At 49.5% G+C, this 14,044-nt stretch overlaps 1 protein-coding gene across 1 annotated transcript in view; it reads right to left on the bottom strand.

The window, feature by feature from the left end:
* The window catches only part of C6H4orf50 (chromosome 6 C4orf50 homolog), a 142,832-nt gene that overhangs the window by 25,527 nt on the left and 103,261 nt on the right, over positions 1–14,044 (bottom strand). The window contains exon 15 of the mRNA XM_061419244.1: positions 9,452–9,595. The gene's annotated coding sequence lies outside the window, so the exon portion shown is untranslated. The remainder of the gene's footprint in view (positions 1–9,451; positions 9,596–14,044) is intronic.

Below are 14,044 nucleotides of genomic sequence, written 5' to 3'. Positions count from 1 at the left end.
AAAGAAATTATCTAATAGTCATAATGGTCATCATCACACAGTATTCAGGGTGTTCAGTGTGGAGAGCCGGACTCTGGTCATCACACGCCTCCCCAGGATGGAGCACTGCCCTCATCTCCTACATCACAGATGAAGAAAGGGAGTCATGGATGCTGAATGCCTCGCCCAAGGTGACCCACCTAGAACTCGGTGTTTCTGGAGGTCAAACCTGGGCAGTTTAGGTCCTGAACCACATTCATAATCATTCACATCACCACCTTTGGAGGGAGAAAACCAGCCCCATCTCTTAACACAGCTAAGTCTTTGCCAGTGGTCAAGTTATCAGGTCCCCACACTCTGCAGCCGCACAGACAAGGGGAGTCAGGGCCAGGCCTGGGCTGGAGGCAGCACGCGATCTCAGAGAAAGCTTTCAGGGGAAGGCGAGAGCGACTCCTGCCTTAGGTGCTCTCTGGTGAATTGACTTTCCCTGGGGCCACCTCTCAAAGGCACTTTGGGGAAACTGATCGCCTATGTGGCCCTTTTGAATTTAGTTTCTTTTGCAAGCAACTCCAGAAGTTTCTGCCTGGTGGAGTGGGCCACTGTGGAGGTCACCTGGATCCAGACTTCTTGTCAAAACTGCCTGGGAGCTGGCAGAAGTGTCAACCCCTGGACCCCTCCCAAACCAAGCAGAGGGAGCCTCCCGGCCTGAGGACCAGGCATCAAGGTCTTTTAAAGCTCCTCTGGGTGTTTATTAATGGTCCAGCCCACACTCGTGTCGAGGCAGATGGAGAGATCATGGCCTGGAGATGCTGAAGGCTCATTCAAGGGCCCACGGGGACTGGTGGTTTTCAAAGACAACTAGTCAATGGGCTTCTGTTAGGACAGATATTAGTCTGTGTCTCCTCTGTTGAGCTGCAGGGTGGGCGGATGTCAGTCCTCAGGGCTCCCCTTTCTCATTCAGGGTCCCTCAGCTGTGCCTTTTCTAAAGTTTGAGGTACTGCCACTGACTCTGGGGCTGGTTTTAAGTTCAGAGGAGGCCCCAGCTCTTCAGGTTGGCAAATATGGTGTGCGGTTTCGGTGGACACTTGAAGCTCAGGAGGTTGTGGAAGTCTGGCTGGACTAGCTGAGGATATCACAGCATGTCTACCCCCTCATTCCTCATAAGCTGTGGACTGAAGCAGATGCAGATGGGGGTGGAGGTAGGGGGTACAGCCCTTTCTGGGGGGACTCATCTGCCTCATTGCCTCCCGCAGCCCTACTGAGCCTCTGCAAGGAAGCTGGTTCAGGACATGCCCCAGAAGCGCAGATGGTGAGGATGGCAGCTCCACCTTCAAGAGCCTCCTCTGTATCTTTCCTGAAACCTGGGGAAATGGACATGGTGTTGAGTGGGAGCCCCTTTGCAGGATTTGCTGCTGTGAGCAAGAGGGGTCACAGCTTGGTACCCAGTGGGCTCTGGAAGGACCACGACAGACAAAATTGCTGTTGAAATGAAAGTGGACAGAGAAGGAATGCTCACGTCTGAGCTTCAAACAAGGCACACGATATTAGACACTTTATCTGGATCAACTCTGAATCGGGGATTTCTCAGGGCTTCATCATCATGATGTCCTGCACAGTCACTAGGAGCTCAGTCACAAAGCCAGACTACAGGGTTCAAATCCCACCTCTGCTCTCACCAGGTCTGTGATCATGGGCAAGTTGGTTAACCTCTGTGTTTCCACGTCTATAAAGAGGTGTGATAATAATATACACTTTACAGACTTGGTTGTGATGATGAAGTGAGTGGATGTGTGCAAAGTGCTTCTAACACAGCCTGGAGCATTATAAGCACTTAATGTTAGCTTCTGTCTTAGTCCATGCCTGCTGGGATAGACAGTACCATCGGCTGGGTGGCTTATCAACCGCAGAAAGGTACTCTTCACAGTTCTGGGAGCTGGAGGGCCAGATCAGGGTGAGAACCCTCTTCCAGCCTGCAGCCTGTCAACTTCTCTCTGTATTCTCACACTGCAGACAGGGTGTGGGAGCTCTCTGGGGTCTCTTTTATCAGGGCACTAATCCCATTTATGCAGGCCCCATCCTCCTGACCTAAGTAACTCCCAAAGGCCCCACTTCCTCATACCATCACCCTGGGGGTTAGGGCTTCAACATAGAAATTTGTGGGAATACAAACACCCCATGACAGTTATGAATATAGTTCAGCTTATGTGATGAGGGCAGGAGAATAAATAGTGAATTTGAGTTTTAATTGCAAGTACTAGGATGAGATGACTGGATGGCATCATCAACTCAGTGGAGATGAGTTTGAGCAAACTCCGGGAGATAGTGAAGGACAGGGGAGCCTCACATGCTGCAGTCCATGGGGTTGCAGAGTCAGGCATAACTGAGCAACTGAACGACATGAGTAGAGCAAGAGTAAATGACTTTGTTCAGATCAGCAAGAAAGTTGTGACACTAGTTCTGCAGGTGACTAAAAATTGATCCCCTTGGGCAAAGAAGCTGAACTCCTAGGAAGCCTGAGTTTGTGCCCCTGACCACAAGTGACACTTAAGACCACAGGTCGGTGAAACTGTGGGATGGGACTCACTGATTTGACTGATGCCTCCAGACCTGGGTGAGCTGTGGGGGCAGGGGTCAGAAAGGACCCTGTCCATCCATTTCTGGGCTCTTGTATCTTGAGGGGGTTCCAGAAGAAGAGAAGTGTCCCCGTGAGGATGTGAGGTTGCTCGCTGTAGAGTAGGTAATGAAGCCCCTTCCAGTCTCCTGTTCCCTTTTGGTAAGTTCTGCATTGCTCATCACTGCCTGGGTGAGGGGATTCTTTGGGGGATCAGAGAGAAGCCAGAGACTCATCCCAGTTGAGCGGTGGGCTGGGGGAAATACAATATGACTCCTGTAGACAAATGGGCCTGAGCCCTGGGACAAATGCCATCTGGGAAACATACATGCATGCATGTCTATGTAAAGTATATGATGGCACGTCTCTGTGTGCACAGACAGTGAGAGAGATGAATGACATAAGATAGTGCAGATACAGTGAGGAATGTGGGCTAGAGGCGGCTTCCAGCTGATGGAAACCACTGAAGTCTTTGAAGAAGAACTTGCTTCTGAAGCAGCATCCCAGGGCAGCAGGGCTTAGGTATGGAGGAAGCCGTGAGAAAGACACGGGGTGGGAAAGGCAGCATGTGTCTTGCGAGGAGCCAGAGGGTTGGGTGCGTTGGCAGGTGGGTTTGGAGCGAGAGGAGAGGGAGCGAGAGCCAGAGAGGGTGGCGAAGACTACCAATGCCGAGTTTAGGGGTTTGGACTGTTCCCTGCAGATGACAGTGAGAGAGATTCGGGAAGTATTTTTGTACATGGCAGTGATATAAAAAGTGCTGCTCTTTGGAAAAAAAAGAGCAGTCAGTTGTCTGGTGCGGGGCGGCGGTGAGAAAATGGGGGTGGGGGAGCTGGTCTGAGGGTGCAGGCAGAGGGCTGGCGATGGAAGGTGGAGAACTCAGCTCCTCCATCGGACACAAAAGGCAATGGAGCAGTCTCTGATCCCACTTGGATGTCCCTGCAGGAACCAGTAACTAGAGCAGCCACAGCCCAGGGCTTGGCCACCAGCTCTCTAGTTTCTGCAGAGGGGGCGGGGAGTGATGGGAACTCAGAGAAAACACAAATGGAAAGATCTCAGAGTGGTGGCCCAGATCAGACTGCAGCATTGTTAAAAGAGATATGAATAACCTTGTGGGTTGGGGTAATGCACGCCTGGTCCCTGACTGCTCAGAGAGCAGGTTTTATTAAGTTGGTTCAACTTGACACTCATCCACCCACACCTTCCAGATGTCCGGTCCTGTGCTGGGTGTTGGGGAAATGCAGAGGACAAGACAGAGTCCTCGGCCTTAAGGAGCTGTACTCAGGGGGACCGGGTGGGGGGTGAACCTCCAAAAAGGCTGGCCCTGCACGTGACGGGTGACCCCATAGAGGACATCAGAGGGGAGGTTCTGAATTACCGCTTTCCTGTCTCATGTGTGGACTGTCAGCACTTTGGGGGCAGGAACGGGGCTTCCCCCTCACTACCTGCACCCCTGGCTGCCCCGGGTGCAGGGTAGACACATTATGTGTTTATGAATGGAGAGATGGATGCACAAGGAGCTGAAGGTATGGAGGGACCCAGGGAGTTTGCTGGCCTGCAGACTCCATGAATCTGCCTGCAATGCAGGAAGCCCGGGTTCAATCCCTGGGTTGGGAAGATCCCCAGGCGAAGGGAATAGCTACCCACTCCAGTACTCTTGCCTGGAGAATGCTATGGACAGAGGAGCCTGGTGGGCTACAGTCCATGGGGTCACAAAGAGTTGGACACGACTGTGCAACTAACTTTCACTTTTCAGCCTCCAAGCTCCAAGTAACTCATCACTCATAGTCTCTTAACTGGTTATGTTTTCTGAGTATCTCAAAAACCCTCTGAAGGCAGGAGGCTGGAGCTTCATCTCACACCATGCCTCCCTCCTGGCTGCCCTAAATTTTAATTAGTCATAATCATTATAAACGTGTTTATAGCACTTCAGCATTTCCAAACCACTTCCCGCACATTATCTCCCCGGGATCTCACACAACTGCGTTAAGGCAGGAAGATGATCAGGGCATTTGTGACCCTCCCTGACACACAAGAGAAGGGGACCGATGTCTTCCATGTGCCCTCGGGCGCTGCTTGCCTTCCACTTGCTCTCATTATCCTTACTTTTACACATGTAGCTTATTTAATTATCTCTGCAACAAGGCCAGGCCATTATTATTCCCGTTTTACAGATGTGAAACTCATATGCAGAGAAGTCAAGCATGGCGCCCAAGGGGGCACCGCAAGTGAGCTGAGATTCAAACTTGGTTCTGCCTGATTCCAAGTCTAGTCATTATGACAACAAAGATGATAAGTATGATGTGGTGATGATGGTGGTGACAGGCACTTCCTGAGTGTTAACTCTGTGCCAAGCACTGAGCCTGGCATTTACATGTTTTATTAAATGAATACTCACTGAGTACTAATTAATTAATTTAATACTCAATGCTAATTTACTCCTGACAGTCCCCTAGGGTAGCTGCTATTATTATCCACCGTGTTGTTTCACTGGGCCAGATGCACTGGGGAGTGTGTATTTCAGAGAGGGTGACAGCTGTTACCTGATGCTTCGTGGGCATGAAGTAACTCCAGGTTTAACGCTTTGCACAACCAGTTTAGGGCTCAGTATGTAGCATGGCGACAATGTGTACAAAATAGAAGTGAACCAGACATAGGGAGACTTCCTCCCAAGATGCATAAATGAAATGTACTTTAGACAACACTGTTTGAATTTTATTTTCACTATGCGGCTTCCCAGGTGACACAGTGGTGAAGAATCCACCTGCCAATCCAGGACATGCAAGAGACAAGGGTTCAGTCCCTGCGTGGGAAAGATCTCCTGGAGCAGGAAATGGCAAACTGTTCCAGTATCCTTGCCTAGAAAATTCCATAGACAGAGGAGCCTGGAGGGCTACAGTCCATGGGATCACAAAGAGTGAAACACGACTGAGAACGCACATCCTTATTCTCATAGATTCTAAAAAGGAAGACTTCACCTCCGAAGAATGAAATTTTTTCGAAGAATTCAAGGTCTTTCAAAATGGACTAGGCATCTTGGGGCAACAGTGAGCTCACCGATGCATTACAGGAAGACAACAAGCCCCTCTTTGGATCTGCCTGAGCTTCAGTTGCTGTGGGGCATCAGGGCAGGACTAGGAAGGAGGCTCTGAAGGAACGGGAAGATCTGGAAGGAGGTCTGGGCTGGCGCCAGACACCAGGCCAAGGACCAGACCCCGGGGAAAAGGGCATTGAGAGGCTGGAAGGGCGCCTTGGTGAAGAGGCCTGGAGATTGCAATTGCAGGAGGGGAAATGGGGGAAGGTGGGGTCCGGGGCCCCAGGAGAGCACTCTGAATAGCGGCTCCTGGACAAGTGGCATGAAAGATCAAGTTCATAGGACCAGGAGGTGGTCTCAGGATTGCCCAGGTGAAGACCTGGCGGGGGAGGGGGGGCGGTGATGGGGGGAAGCCATGTCTGAGGAGTAGGGTGGGGAGCAGTGTGGGGAGGGGGCGGAGTGAGTGGAGACTGGGAAGCCTGGCAAAGAGGAGACAGGGTGGAGACTGCACAGGGGCTTGCCTATTTGGTTTGTGTTTAGCCTGAGACAAAGGAACCAGGAGTTTGGGAATGCTTAAAAGAAATGGCTGATTCTAAGAGAAGGCATGGGGGAGGGAGGCAGAAGTGGCTGAAAGGGAGCCCCCTTCCTCTGGAACTGCAAGAAATGAGCTACATTAAGGAGGGCATGTTGATGACCTTAAAGACCCAAGGTCTCGTGATGGGCTTCCCTGGTGGCTCAGTGTTAAAGAATCCACCTGTCAATGCAGGAGACGTGAGTTCGATCCCTGAGTCTGGAAGATCCCCTGGAGAAGGAAATGGCAACCCACTCCAGTATTCCTGCCTGGACAATCCCATGGACAGAGGAGCCTGGCAGGCTACAGTCCATGGAGTCACAAAGAATCGGACATGATTTGGTGACTAAAAACAAATTCCAGGCAAAGGGGCACCTGGTGAGCACAGAGGCGTGTGTTGGAAATGGTGACTGTTCCTTCTGTAGCCTGAGCACTAGAATATAAACAAGCTCAAGCTTGACCCAAGGCCACAGGGCCTGGCAGACCGATGGTCACTCCATCCGGTGGCTGCACCAAGGAGGTTCTGGAAGGAGTGAGCGGTCCTGGAGGCAGCCAGTCTGTCACTGGAAACATTGACAGAAGGGTGGCTGCTGCAAACAGACGGGCCCCTCTCTTAGGCATCCCCAAATTGGGTTTCTATGGCAACCCGCCTCTGACCTGCATATCCCACAATCATTCAGTTTCAGCAGAGCCCTTGCTGAGCATGCACCCAGCCATCTCAGAGACTAGGAGGTGCGGTCCTGGCCTCAGGTAGCTATGGTCTTGTCAGGGAGGCTAAGAGAGACAGACATCCACCAGCGTTTAGGGTGAGGACAGCTCAGGACTCCTCCTTAGGAACCAGGGATGGCTTCCGGAGGTGGCAACACCTCCTGAAAGTTGAAAGTGAGCTGGAGCTAGTGAGGCAGAGGAATCTGGGGCCTGGGGGCCCCGGGAAGAGTGGCACCCTCGGGGAAAGTTCTCTGCAGTGTAGAGAAAGAAGTGAAGAGAGACAAGGAAGATTTCAAGGCAGAAGTACCCATGGGCAGAGGGTGATGCTGTGGTGAGGTGAATCCCAAGGGAACTTTACCGTGTGTGTGTATTTTTGTCAGGTTTGCATTTTCGTAAGGAAGATGTATTAATTTGGTAACTTGAATAAGCATAGTAGTCAAAAAAGGGAAGAATGCAAAATGTCCATCACCTGATGAGTGGATAAACAAAGGACGGCATATCCACACAGAGGATTATCATTCAGCCATAAAAAGGAATGAAGTGCTGATGCTACAACGTGGATGAACCTTGAAACCACTTGCTGAGTGAAGAAGCCAGACAGAAAAGGCCAAATACGCTAGGGGTCCATTTATACGACATGTCCAGAAGAGGCAGATCCGTAGAGACGGAATGTAGCTAGCTGAGTGGCTGCCAGGAGCTAGTGGGGAGGACGGACTGGGGATCGTCCGCTTACTGGGTATGGAGTTTGTTTCTTGGTTCATGAAAATGTTCTGAGATTAGAGTGGTGCTGGCAGCACGACGCTGGGAATGCACTAAAACCCCCTGGATTGTAAATGATTTAATTGATTAAATTGAATGATTTGACTAAATTGTAAATCATTAAAAATGATTAGAATGATGAATTTTACATTATTTGTGTGCAAGCTAAGTCACTTCAGTCGTGTCTGACTCTGCAATCCTATAGACCGTACCTGCCAGGCTCCTCTGTCCATGGGACTCTGCAGGCAAGAATACTGGAGTGGGTTGCCATGCGCCGCTGCAGGGGATCTTTCTGACCCAGGGATCGAACCCACGTCTCTTACATCTACTACATTGGCCGGTGGATTCTTTACTACTAGCACCACCTGGGAGGTTATTTACCTCCATAAAAAAAAAAATAGATGACCCAGCAGAGCACCTGTATCCTCAGACTTGGAGACCACAATTTCTGAGCCAGAGGAAGAACTAAGATGATTGAAATAAGCCAGTTCATAAGTAGAAAATGCTACCCACCCACCCACCCCCATGACCATTCATTCTTCAGGCTTGCTGTTTCCCACCCAGCCAGGCCACCTGCTCGCTGGCCTTAGGGAGAACCACAGTGCCTCCATTGCCCATTCATGTTCATTCATTCATTTATCCATTCATTCGATAAGGATTTTATGGGCGCTTTCTTTGTGCCCACATTTCAGGTGAAATGCATGGTGGTCCTGCCTTCTTGGGTCACCGCTGTGGAGGAGAAGACAGCCCAGGAGCAGCTGCACATGGTCAATGGCCACGAGCACTGTGAACCACCCAGGAGGGTCAGGGGTGGGGAGAGGACTGGTATGCAGTGTCGTCTGCAGCCAGCAGCACATCAAAGCCAACAGACGGGTCATCCACAGGTGACCTGGTATCAGAGGCGCCAAAGCAGTTCCCATGGCAACAGATGAGCTGGCCACATGTATCTAGGACCACCATCGGGCCCTCTGACCTCAAGGGTGGGAGCCCTATAGACCCTGCTGCCTTCTCCCGTCCATCACTGAGCACAGGCCACTCCCTCTACAGCCACATTCAACTCCTCCCCATCCTTCTGGCCTTGGGCCCTTGTCCCTTTTGTTCCCGCTGCTTAGAACGTTCCTTCTTTCCACCCCTGCCCTCTGCCTGGTAACTCTTCCAGTCTTAATGTTTCTGCACAGACGTGGCCTCCTCCAGGAAGCCTTCCTTAACTGCACTGCCCATTCGAGGTCAGGCACCTCCTCTGGCTCTCAGCATGGACCACACAGCTTCACCATTGTCTGATTCCAGTTGTGTGTTCCTGGGTGGACCCTGAGCTCTGCCAGGACCAGAGTCCTGCCTGGAGCTCTGTGTCCCAGTTCCGCCTTGGTGGAGAGCTCTGCAACCATGGAGCTGCCATTAACACACGGAGCTTGCAATCTGAAGGCACATAAAGTTTATGGCCTTCTATAAACGTTAAATGTTCATAATACATCTGATAATTTAATTGAGATGGAGCTCATTAAGTCAAAAGTAGAAATAAAAATCTTTCACAGAATTCCCCTGAACAATGTATTTTAATTCATATATCCTATTCAGTGAGTGTCCACCAGATGCAGAGTCCTGGAATACGAACCGCAAAATATTGACTCTTACAAGGTCAGGGGCGAAAACAAGAAACAGTAAATAAAGGTCTTTGGCGGGTGGGCTGGCTTTCTCTCTCTCTCTCTGTGTCGTAGACACACACACTCGCACACACACACACACACACACACACACGTACGCGCATGCGCCCGCACACTCACTCACAGCTTACCTCAGACAGTGGCAGCCAAGTCCTCTGTCACCAGGGAATGCGTGCAGCCGATGATGAAGTACCTTTGTTTGCTCTGACCGGAAGCAGCCGGCAGGTCCGCAGGGACAGGATGGCAACAGAGGAGGCAAGATTCTCCGTGAGCTTCTGGAGGAAGAGGGGTGGGTACTGCATGAGCTGGAGGCACAAACACCCCACACCTCCTACTATAAAACATCTCTCTGGGGCCAGGAGACATTCTTACCCTGGAAGACACTCCATGTCACTTCCAAGGGGAGAGTGACTTTTGATATACGGACAATTCCTAAGAGGGCTACCTCCAAATTAATATTGAAATGCTTTTTAAAATCTGTTTTTCGCCCACTATAGAATTTTTATGTGCACCTTAAAACTATTTGGGGAAATAGTTTAAAAACCAAAGATATTTTTATGTGCATCTTAATACGATTTGGGGAAATAGTTTAAAAACCAAAGACATTTGGAGAAATAAATAAAAGTAAAAAAATAAGTCAGTGTCCCAGGGAATACATTAGCGTGTGTTTTCAATGGAATCAAGATTATAAAATTTCACAAGCGTTCTGATCTTGTATTGTAAGAGTTCCTCAAAGGACCATATTTGCAGCAGCCATTGTGAACTGCTGCAAAATCTGCCAGTTTATCGTTGTATACCCACCTCCTAACCCTGCCTTTGGTACACGGTAGGCACTCAGTAAGTATGTGTTGTATGAATGCTAAATGACCAATGTTTCATTGATGAGATATATTGCCATTTACTTAACCCTTCCAGCAGCTGGACACTGCGGTTGTTCCTAATAACTTGCTATTATAATACTGTGATAAATTGTGCAATTAGTTATATCTGTGTCTCAACGATCAACCAGAGAATCCCCTCAAAAGGTTTTACCCAGGTGAAGGATGTGAATAGTTTTCAGCTTGCAGGCTCATCTGCCAACAGACATTTTTTTTCAAGCCAATATCTGCCTTACGTTAAAGGCTGGAAGTTGGGTAAATATTCCTTTATCCCAAACCCAACACCAAGGCAGCTAGAATTTACATTTTGTTTTGCAAAAGCATGAGCGTTCTCCTTTAGGAATAACATTACACCTTCTTGACTTGAATTCAGATATGAAATATTTACTTTTGAGAAACCCAAGAGAACTGACTCTGATATGAATTGTATTTTAATAACAGTGACTTGCATCAGAAGCCAAAGGACAGAAGGGAAGGAGAGGGGAAATTTACAATTTACGCCTTATAAACAGAAAAGAAAACCCTAAGTGAGAAATTCAGGGAAATGAATCGTCTGTGCCTTAAGACTCTCTTGAGTAAATACAGTTGGCGGCAAGCTCGAAGCTGCCTGGAGCTCTGTTTGAGTCAAACCCAAAGTGTCCATCAGTAGAGACCACCATAAGTTGAGAGAGAATTAAAAGTTGAAGAGCCTGATCTGATTACCTAATTCTGCTGCTGCTGCTGCTGCTAAGTCACTTCAGCCATGTCCGACTCTGTGCGACCCCATAGACGGCAGCCCACCAGGCTACCCCGTCCCTGGGATTCTCTAGGCAAGAACGCTGGAGTGAGTCGCCATTTCCTTCTCCAATGCATGAAAGTGAAGTCGCTCAGTCGTGTCCGACCCTCAGTGACCCCATGGACTGCAGTTTTCCAGGCTCCTCCGTCCATGGGATTTTCCAGGCAAGAGTACTGGAGTAGGGTGCCATTGCCTTCTCCAACCTAATTCTGCTATCATCTAATAAAGGGTAACTAAGAGTTGAAGACGCTAGGTCATTAAGGGCTCTTGTGACAATAAGCAGCTTTAAATACCTGCCACCCCTTAGCAAGTGAACTTTATTGGGTACTAACCAGAGGAGTGAAATTTCAGGTGGTTTTTACATGATAGGTTTATAGCCCCGTGAATGTGTATGGCCTTTAACTTCTGCTCCTGTGTTTACCGGACTCAGATCACACCTCCAGACATGACAACCAGGTGTCATGTGGAAATTGTTGGGTCCTGGCAGAGGTTGACCATATTGTGAGGGGAGTGTATATGTGCTCAGATGCATCCAATTCTTCACAACCCCATGGACTGCAGCTGCCCAGGCCCCTCCTGTCCATGGACTTTTCCAGGAAAGAACACTGGAGCAGGTTGCCATTTCCTACTCCAGGATTGTGAGCGGGTACAGGACTGAAAATCAGGGGCCCTGGGCTCTGAATGCTGTGACTGCTCTGACACTGACATGCTTTGGGGTCTTGTTCAAGGTGCTGCCTCTCCCTGGCTTCAGATTCATCCTCCTTCCAGTAAGGAGCTTAGATCAGATGGTCTCTGTGTGCCATTTACTTCTTCGAAAATATCAACTAGTAATAAAAGTCACTATGTACGTGTTTACTATATGCCAGAGTCTCAAAAGCTCTATGGGGCCAACCCTTGACACCTCAAGCTCCTCTTTCTATCATCTCAGACTGACTCTGGTTTCAAGTGTTAACTCAAACCATCTTCAAACTCCTCTGAGCTTTTTTTTCAGTTGGCCACTTCATAAGGTTGCCGGGACAGTCAAAACATTGAGGTTTCATAAGCTTTGAAATGGAGAAGGAAATGGCAACCCACTCCAGTAATCTTGCCTGGAGAATCCCACGGAGTCGCAAAGAGTCGGACACGACTGAATAACTAACACCACGCTACTAAACTTTGAAATACTAGACAATTTTGACAATTTAAATTAGAGCATATCTGAGTGGCTCCTCCCCAGTATCACACCGGGTGGACAGATGCAGCAGCTTTGTAATGGGGTGCATGGAGAAAGAGCCCCCCAAGCCTCATGCACCTGGAGAGGTCAGATTGCTCCTCTAGAGCCTGGGTCACCCCTTCAGTAGGGGTACAATCAGCTCCAACATCTGTCTCCCTGAGGAGCACGTGAGTCCCCTGAGGGCAAGGACCATGTTTAGATTCAATTCTGCCATCCACTTGGCTGGGACCAGGCATGGGAGCTCAGTTGCTCAGTCATGTTGACTCTAATAATTTCTGGACTGCAGCCAGCCAGGCTCCTCTGTCCATGGGATTTTTCAGGCAAGATCACTGGAGAGCGTTGCCATTTCCTTCTTTAGGGCGTCTTCCCCACCCAGGGATGGAACCCAAGTTTCCTGTGTCTCCTGCATTGCAGGGGGATTCTTTATCCGCTGGGTCATCAGGGAAGCCAGGCATGGAAGATGCTCCAAAAAATGTTCAAAGGCATAAGTGGAAGGAGAGAGGTGGGGAGGGGACAAAGAAGGAAAGAGGGTGGGGGACTTCCCTGGGCAGGACTGCGTCTATGCTTTGTGCTTAGAGAGTGATGGTTCAGCCCGCCTGGTGCCCTTGCAATGAAGCAAGATCTGCTCTCCTGGGTCTTTTCCAAGGAGACTTGGATGAAAGCACCATGCCCGGATTTCACAGGTCACTGGAATCCATCTCTGTCAGGCCCGGCTGAAAAGACACTCCCAGAGTCTGGGACGGAGCTAGAAACACCCCACAAAGAGCCCCCTGGGGCCTCACCATCCAGACACTTGGCTGGTGTGTTCCCATGACCCTGGTGGTTTGTATCCAGGGCAAAACAGAGGCGGCTCTTAGGGGGTCTGAACAGCACCAGGAGGAAGCACATTTGGTCTCTTGAGTAAAGGAACACACTCTCATGTCAGTGAAGACTTTCACTGTCAATCTCCCAATGGGGAGATGGAATCATTGACCAGGATTCTCACTCTGTGGAGGAGAAAAAGGCTTAGGAACAAAGAGCTATTTTCCTTGAGGTTATTCAGCCCTTAAAGGCCAAACAGAACTAAAAACCTACTCTTTTTGACCCTGAATCCATTCTCCAAACACTCTGATTTGACTTTGCCCTTATTCTCTCCATCCTGCTAACACAAAAGCCCTTCCCTGCTCCTGGGCTGACCCTGGTCCACTTTTTCTACTGGAGGATTCATTGGGTCCACCTCCTTCAGGAATTCTCTGATTACACATGCCAGCTCCCCACATCCACCCGCCCTGTCCAGATCCAGACTTCTTCTTCTGGGCTTTGACACAGACCTCACCACCCATGTTGTCCTTGGCTTCGATGTCATTTGCTCCCTCTGTTCACTTATTCAAGAAAATGTACAGAGCACTTGGAGGAAGGGAGACTGAGGCTGGGAAGTGAGTCTAGTGGTTTAAGGCCACCGAGAAGGTAGATGAGGAGCCATGGGACTGGATGTTCATTCAGTGAATTTAGAGAGCTGCCACGTGACTCCCAAACGCTCAGCTCTTTCTAACATCTGCCTCTTTATGGGGCCGCATTTCTGAACAATATTTGGACATTAGCCCATCCTCCTGGTCAGGATGGCAGGTGTAACTCACTAACCTGCCAGGTGTTAGCCCATCGGCCACCTGTTCACACAAGCACACGCACCGTGCCTGCAGGACTTGGCTAAATGCCCTATAGAGCAGAGAGCATATCATTTCCACTCTAGCATTTTCCATCTTTGGTCCATTTATTGAGCCGTGAAGCCGAGCTCCTTTAGAGAATTCAACCATTAGAGAGGGGCGTTTAACTCCCAGATCTGCCACCTGATAGAAAGTAACTCTTGGGAACCTCAGTT

This window comes from Bos javanicus, chromosome 6 (genome assembly GCF_032452875.1).
Source record: "Bos javanicus breed banteng chromosome 6, ARS-OSU_banteng_1.0, whole genome shotgun sequence".
Taxonomy (NCBI): Eukaryota; Metazoa; Chordata; class Mammalia; order Artiodactyla; family Bovidae; genus Bos; species Bos javanicus.
Note: the sequence above shows the minus strand (reverse complement) of the source record. Positions and strands in the feature narration are given on the sequence as shown.